Source organism: Nanorana parkeri, unplaced genomic scaffold (assembly GCF_000935625.1).
Source record: "Nanorana parkeri isolate BGI_ZX_2015 unplaced genomic scaffold, ASM93562v1 scaffold680, whole genome shotgun sequence".
Lineage (NCBI taxonomy): Eukaryota > Metazoa > Chordata > Amphibia > Anura > Dicroglossidae > Nanorana > Nanorana parkeri.
In genome coordinates, this window is record NW_017306948.1 from 564,784 (window position 1) to 572,497 (window position 7,714).

A 7,714-nucleotide genomic window follows, 5' to 3' on the forward strand; every position below is an offset into this window, starting at 1 on the left:
TAATGCATAGCCAGGTAAATCTGAAGAGCCAAGTACTTCCTTACAATTTACAGTTGGCACCTAACTTTTGAGGTTTCCCTTCGTAGTTGCCAGTGTATCCGAATCCTAAAGACAAAATCCCACTTGCTCCTGAATTCCACATGAATTGGTCCACCACTAGTTTCATTTAGAGATCTTTGATTGGCAAGTTTTATTCTGTCTTTAGAACAAGTCCTTGCTAGTCTTTCCATTGACTGGCTCTTTAAGTAGAATCTGAAGATCTCGAATAGCTTTAGTTTGCCTCCTTTTGACGTAATAGTTGTCCTCTAATATGTAGATTGTGTGTAAATTTCTTCATAAATGCAATATCGGGATTACATAAAAAGCTATCAAGATTTATTTACCTTGGTTCCCTTCTCTACCAACCTGGTGCTCGTCATTACAATTGGGGGTATTACTCATAGATTTTGTAAAGGGACAGAGGTAAGGATTTGACAGGAGTTCACAAATTTGATAGGAGTGCATCGGTATATTAGTGTGGATTCTTGTGTCTTAACTGGTGGTGTGCTACATGGAGGTTCGTGCTCGTGTCTGTGAATGTATCTTGCGTATATTAGTTGTCAGACCTTTTTGCTGTATAGAAAACAAATTTAAGTGAAGACAATCTATGTGGCATTTGAAGCCATTTTGACATATGTATATGTTTCTGTAGTCCAGTTTTGTCTCATAAAACCTACCAGTAATGAGAATGATAACGTTCCTAAACTGAACAAAAGCCCATGTTTTGACATGAATTGGATCTTATGCTGCCAGCTGCAAATTAAATACTGAAATATTTTAAATTGCAGCCATTGTGAAGCCATTTCTCCCTCAATTCCCAACACATCAGAATCCACCATGCGGCAGCATTGTGGTCACTTGTCCTTGGACGAGATGTGGGATGGACACTGTGTTGGTAGTAAACTGTAATCATTTTGTCTGACCGGCCTCCTGTTCCTTTCTTCCACATGTCTACTTCATGCTTCTGTATAGCTTAATAGTTCTGGTTCTGCGGACTTTGTGCTTAAAATGTACTTGTCATTTGTACATATTGGAGGTAACCAATATCAAGGCACCAGATTTTGGTAGCAGGCAAGATCTCTTGCGGTGATTGTATTCCTAGATGTAACAGTGGGAGACTTTGTAGAAGTTGCCGCAGACAGTGTGATGAATAAGGGATTTTGGCTTGAAAGTATTCATGTACCAGCTTAAAACTTGTCCCTAACAAGCAAACAATCCCAAGTCTATGTGGTCTGCTTACAGCACATCCAGAGCCATTCCATAAGCTTGATTGCAGGTGGTGCAGGGTGATGCTCCTTTCCAAGTAGCCAGCACTCTTCTGTAAATCTAAACCATTGGCCAGCTGGTGGGTTTTTCCTAAACAGTGCTGCTGGCAGGCTTTTTTTTTTTTTTTTTTTGCTTCTAACAATGCCCAAGATGTGCATTTCCATTAAATTAAACCATTAGGGGGATAGAGGAAGGAGACACAGCCTACTCCTTGACACTCTTGTGTACCTATTGGTTGGTGCCTTTATGCTCCGTAGACCCCACCACTGCCCCTGCAAAGGCACTTGCAGACTATACTTGGTTTTTGATGTTTGCACACTCAATGGCATGTCATATACAGCACAGGGAAATTATTCATTATGGGGAGGCAGGCCACCTGTCAGTTGCTCCATACCCTGATGTCTTGATTTTTTACAGGGAGGCTGTCAAGGTAAATAGAGGCACTGCAGGGTGTCCAGAACTGGGAAAAGAGGCTGACAGATGTTGAGGTGTTTGTAGGTTTTTTTCTTGACAAGCTTACTTTAAAGATAATGAAATCCGTAAAGTAGTCTGTTTGGGCTCCATAGATATCTGACTTGCAACTTGTCCTGACATAACATCATGGGGGCTGATTTATAAAGGCTTCACCCAACGTATAGCTGGGAGAATGCCATTACAGCTGCTAGATGGAGTTAGAGGAGCATTGTCAATTGCTCTGCTCTTTAGCTCCATCTATTGCCTGTAATACCGTACAAGCAGCATTCACCCATCAATAGCTTTTATTCATCAGCCCCCACGTTCATGGGTTGAATCTTTGGTCAGCCACCATAATGGCTACAATGATGGTGTATGTGATTATGTAGAATACATTATATTCCTATTAGTTTTAAGCAGTTGGAGAAAGTACTGTAGTATTCCTGAAGCCAGCTCTTTACTGTGGTATATTTATGTCCTGTATCAGAATTTTTATGGAAATCCATGGTTTGTAACCTGATGTGCTTTGTTCATATAGCATTCAGTTTTATGATATTGTTGAATGTAACTGAAAAGTGTGCCTGTCATGCCTAATGGAGGAAGCCATTTTGTTTCATTCTTCAAGCCGTCCATTTCCCACCAATGGCTTGTTGGCCACCAAGTGCCCTGTTTTAGCCTATATGTTAGTGTTCTTCAATGTACAGATTGTTTCCTTTGTTGGAAACATGCAAACATTGTGCCTTCATAGCAATTAAGCTCAACCGATCCCCTCAATTTTTGGGCGGACACTGGCACGGAGTTGACTAGTTCAACTGGCCAAGGTTTCATCGCTCGTCCCTGGCCATTAATGGAAAGACTTCTTTTAATCAGTTTTAATGCTCATGAGTGCCCATAGAGAATCCATAATGCTGCCTGTACCAAAACTTTACTATCTGATGGAAGATCCAAGTGGGTTAAGTTACCTAGTGGCTAATACCTCTTAGAAAGCTCAAATCAAATGAAGATACCTCAGATGGCGCAAGCAGCTCTGCCTACTGTTGTAGCCTGTACACTGCCAATCAGATCCCTGTTTTATTGGCACCAAAGTCAGTTTTCCCAGCAGCTTGGAGGCCAATTTTATAAAGGAAAGGCAGATCTGTAAACCTGGGGCTCTGTGCTGGACTTCTTGGAGATATGAGCCATTCGGTGATTTAGCTTGGTGCAAGTACCAGTCTAAGCTTGACTGACTTGCGAACTGCATTCATCTGCAAGGTTTTGTATGACTTGTCTATTCATTGTTCTACCTAATGGTAGGCAGCAGCTGATGCTGCCAATTGAACTATAAAATCTGTTTTCAATGGATTATTTGTACCTGCAAAAGGATTTTGTTTCCAAGTGCGAAGAGTACTTGTGTGGTGGCCATTCATGTAGTAAGAGGGCCACCTTGTCAACTTCATGATCATTACGGTTTATGATACTAGGTCAGTTTTAATGCTGATGAGTGCCCATAGAGAACCCGTAATTCTGCCTGTACAAAAACTTTACTATCTGTTGGAAGATCCAAGTGAAACCAGTATTTTCCCCCCTCTAGTTGGGCTGAAGCCCTTCTCTCTAATCGCATAGAGGTTCAATACGGGCAGATACATTCAGGAAAATTTACCTTGATGTGTACAGTCAACGCAAGGTGTCTGTGAAGGTTCTCATTCATCCAGGTCATGGTATATGTGTAAAAAAAATAAATCAAAGCAATCAGACTTGATGTATTTTTCTTGAAGTTTTGCTGCTCATCCAACCAGCTTTCTTAGTTCAGAATGACTTGTACAAGTCCAGTGAATTAGTTTTATACAGATAATTAACTCAAAGGGTTACAGAATGGCTTCCTCTGGGGCGTGTATGTGACCGGCACTCTTTTTAATGCAGCTAAAGCAACCTGTAGAAAACCTGCTACCTCCTACATGTAAAATAAGCGTAAGACTCAGCCAAACGATTTTCGAGAATGGCCAAAACCATTTCCTGAATGCAGATACGGAGCGGAGACGTTGGCGCCATTTTTTTTTTTTTTTTTTTACTAACGAGGGATTCTCCGCTCTTGCCAATCCTCCTTACCCGGGCACATGGTGTCTTTGCATGCTAGCTTCTAGCGGTGCTACGTTTCATCCAGCCAATCATGTAGTGATCTTCCTCCTATTTCATTTTCCTTTTGGTTTCCTTCCTCGTCGTGTAAGGGTTTTTTCTATTTATGAGCAATTAATGGTGCATTTTATATTTAAAGTTGCAACACTATATAAAGGGTGCTAATATTTTATAATGAAAAGATGAAATGGATCTATAAATATATATCGTTGTGGAGATTTTGTGCGGCCTCTTTTGGCTACGTTGCTAGGGATGCAAGTGACGTGTACTGTGGATGTCAAACATGGTCTTTTGAAGAGCTTTGTTTACAAGTATTCTGCTGTATTGGCTTTTTGTATTTTTTGTCGTTTACTCTTCTGTTATCCGGAGTGAATTAGGTGAGCTGCCTCTACTGACCCCCTTGAATGAGTCAGTGGCCTGACTGTCTCTGGCTGGAGGACTTGACGCTGAGCTCCAGGCAAATATAAAAGGCACAAATGTATTGCCACTTTGTATTTATTCCGACATGTATTTATTTTTTTAAAGTGCAAGTACCTTTTTGGCTCATCAGCCTCTTGCAGTCCCTGTACAGCAGAGTTCAGACTGGGAGAGGAAGGAGCTGTAGTGCTGATAGGAGTGGAGAGCAGAGTAGCAGAGATGAGTTTCTGCTTCTTACTGTCCAGTCACAGGATGGAGGTTAAACTCACCTAATCCTTGGAGCTGGACGTGGTCACAGCGTTCCCTCCTGCCTCTCTTCGCCGCTGCAGTGATGGTAAGTCCCTTGGCATAATACAGTGTATAGAATGTGATGACTCTTGAGACCTTAGACCGCTGCAGCGGAGGGGGAGACAAATCTGGCTCCGAGGATCAGGTCAGTATAACCCTGGCACTGGGTAATACAATCTGTGCCCAGAGTTCGGCTGTAAGTGGAGAGCCTTATGGCGTGCCAGAGAGGCGTGTAAATCTCAGAACTGAATGGACAGAAATGCAAATACTTTGAAAGATAAACCTCCAGAATATGTAATTTATTTCGCGGTTTGCCCGGAGTTCATCCAAATCACTCTCCTGAACCAAGTTATATAGCAAGTGAGATCAGCACTCAATCCATATCACAGATTGAAGCCATTGGATAACTGACATCCAGACCTTTTATTCCTCCAATGGCAACTTACATATTTTCCTCCGTAATCAGTTTTCATTTAAAAAGAGTAAATGTAATTTATGAACATTTTATCCTGTTCCATTGATGGATATTACCTATTTTTACCAAGAAAACCACCTGCCATAGACATGCAAGATCCAGGGATAACCCAGGCGCTGAACAAAATCCTGCTGTCCGTGTTCGGCAGTTGTAGTGATGGACAAATTGTTGTGTTTTAATGATTGCTATAGTCTTGGATGGGTGCTTTTAGTTGCAAGTGATTAGAAGCTGGGCAGCTCACAGCCGTGCAGTTGGGCATTAACCTTCATATATTGCTATTGTACCTTGACATCAAAGCCTGTGAATGCAATGAGAGTGGTCTGCATATCTTAGAAGGGAAGTGGACTAATTCAGGAGAGGGGTCACTCTAAACTACAAGTCAGGGAAAAGGAAAGTGTTGGAAAGAGTCGGGCACCGGTTTTATTTTAGTTTGCTCGATAGGTGCCAAGTGCTGGTTGGGCTAATTGCCAGTCTGAGTATGGCTGCTGGTTATAGCACAATTATTCCAGTAACTCTTGAACTTCTAAAATACAACCATGGGGCCCTTGGAGATGGCTTTTCTAGCTGTATCTTCATGCCTGGCTGGATGATGGCCAAATACCTGCAGTTCTGAAGGAGACCGGTTATGGTACATACTGTGCATGTGACATTGGGGACCCACTTCTATAAACTTCCTTTGTGCATTAGGACTTACCCCCACCATATAGGTTATAAAATGTTGGCACATGCACCAGATATTGGGTCACCTCCTAAGGTGGTGGTGGTCGTCCATATGCTTATCTGATTCCTTAATTGAGTTTCTAGACTTTCAAAGACCAGACCACATGTATTGAAGCCTCGACATAGGCCTTGTTGTGTTATGTCACCTGAATGTCTGTCTTCTCTCCTAATGCAGACTGCTCTCCAAAAGTGGCATCTTTCAGTTCCTTGGTGATCACCATTAAACCCTTCATGGTTTCAGCACTTGTGAGGGTATTTTTGTAGTCTTCCAGCTTGCCCATAATGCTCATACTCTCTGAATGTCTTGTAATTAGCCTGATTAAGACTAGTCTTCCATAGTCTTCATTATCACAACAAGACTTAATAATGTCTACAGGTTGAAGTCTCAGTTTCCCCCCTCCTTACACCATAACCCTAACCAGCAGTCAGATACTTCCTTTCATTCCCCCATCCATCCCTGGAAATATATAACTGATATATTTCAGAAAATCTTGTCCAGGAGTAGAGGGGCTTTCATTTAAAGAGGAATCCTAAAAATCGCCTTAGCCTCGTGGTCCCATCAGTTGCTACTGTGACGTAACAGAACCTCCCCGTTCAGTTACTTAGAGCCGTGTAATGCATCTTGTTGTAGACTTTGCCTTCCTCTGTAATGGCAGCTGGCAGTGGAGTTGGGGTTGTGTAGTAGAGTGCTAGATTGGCTTCCATAGTGATGTAATGATGAACACAAGGCTTGACTGACTTTCTTCTAAGCATGGCACTCTGTTTTGCCATAACATTTGACTGAATAATAGTTTGGTGGCAGTTATGTGACTCAAACCAGACTAGATTCTAATGTAAACAGGCAGCCACATACAACAGCAGCTTTCTTTATCAGATTATCTGGTTGTATAAAGCCTGACTAATCATTGATGAGCCATTGTGTAGGTCACTTGAAGAGATTTAAAGGTGGTTGATCATGTCCCATTCAACAAAACTGTGTTCAGGCTCCAAATTCCAAACAGTCATAGGATTAGGTGGCTCATGTGACCTGTTTTTATCGATGGTGGAACTACAAATACAGTTTCAATGGACAACCATTGCAAGACTCGTGGCTTCCTTGGTGTATAACCCACTACCACCACCACTTGTATAACACACCCACCACCACTTGTATAACACACCCACCACCACCTCCTCCTCCTCTTGGACTTTGCAGAAACATAATCTTTAAGCTCTTGGTGTGTTGCTGGATTCAAGATGTTCTACATTGGTGGACAAGCAGTTTCATTTCAGCATGTTGTGGTCTGCTGGCTCTCAAAGGTCGTACACGCCTCTCCAATCTGTGATTGGTTGCGGTTGATTAATATTTGAGCATTGTTTACACCATATTATAAAGACCGTGGTGTTTTTTTTTGTTTTATATATTAGAGATAGCATATGACCCTTACTGTGCCTTTATTGTATCCTCCTGTATGTTTTACCTCATTGCTAATTTTCATCACCTGCATTTCTATATGGCAACCAAATCGATTTGAAGACTGGGGTGTCTCAACACCAGTACCTGACGGCTGTATGTAGGCCAGGATTTTGGGATGGCTACTTGCTGGACTCAACCATTGTTCATTTACATTTGGTGATGATCTTGAGCCCTCAAGGACTGGAGGTGGACACCCCCTTTGTAGACGGTGAGACTGCTCTTCATCGTCTAGGAAGTCAAGTTGATATCAAACTTGTATCTCTAATACAGTAATTTATCAGTCGGTAGTCCGGGGCAAGTAAAACCCAGCTCAAGTCTTCTTCATGACTACAAATTACTTGAAACGAGCTTGCCTAGCGTTCTGTGTAGACGTGGATTTATCAATACAAACTAGACCAACATTCCTCTATGAAGTGATGGCATTCAGAAGAGTTTAGAACTTTCAAAGTCCTGTTTTCTGAAACTGCACTTTTTTTTTTTTTTTTTTT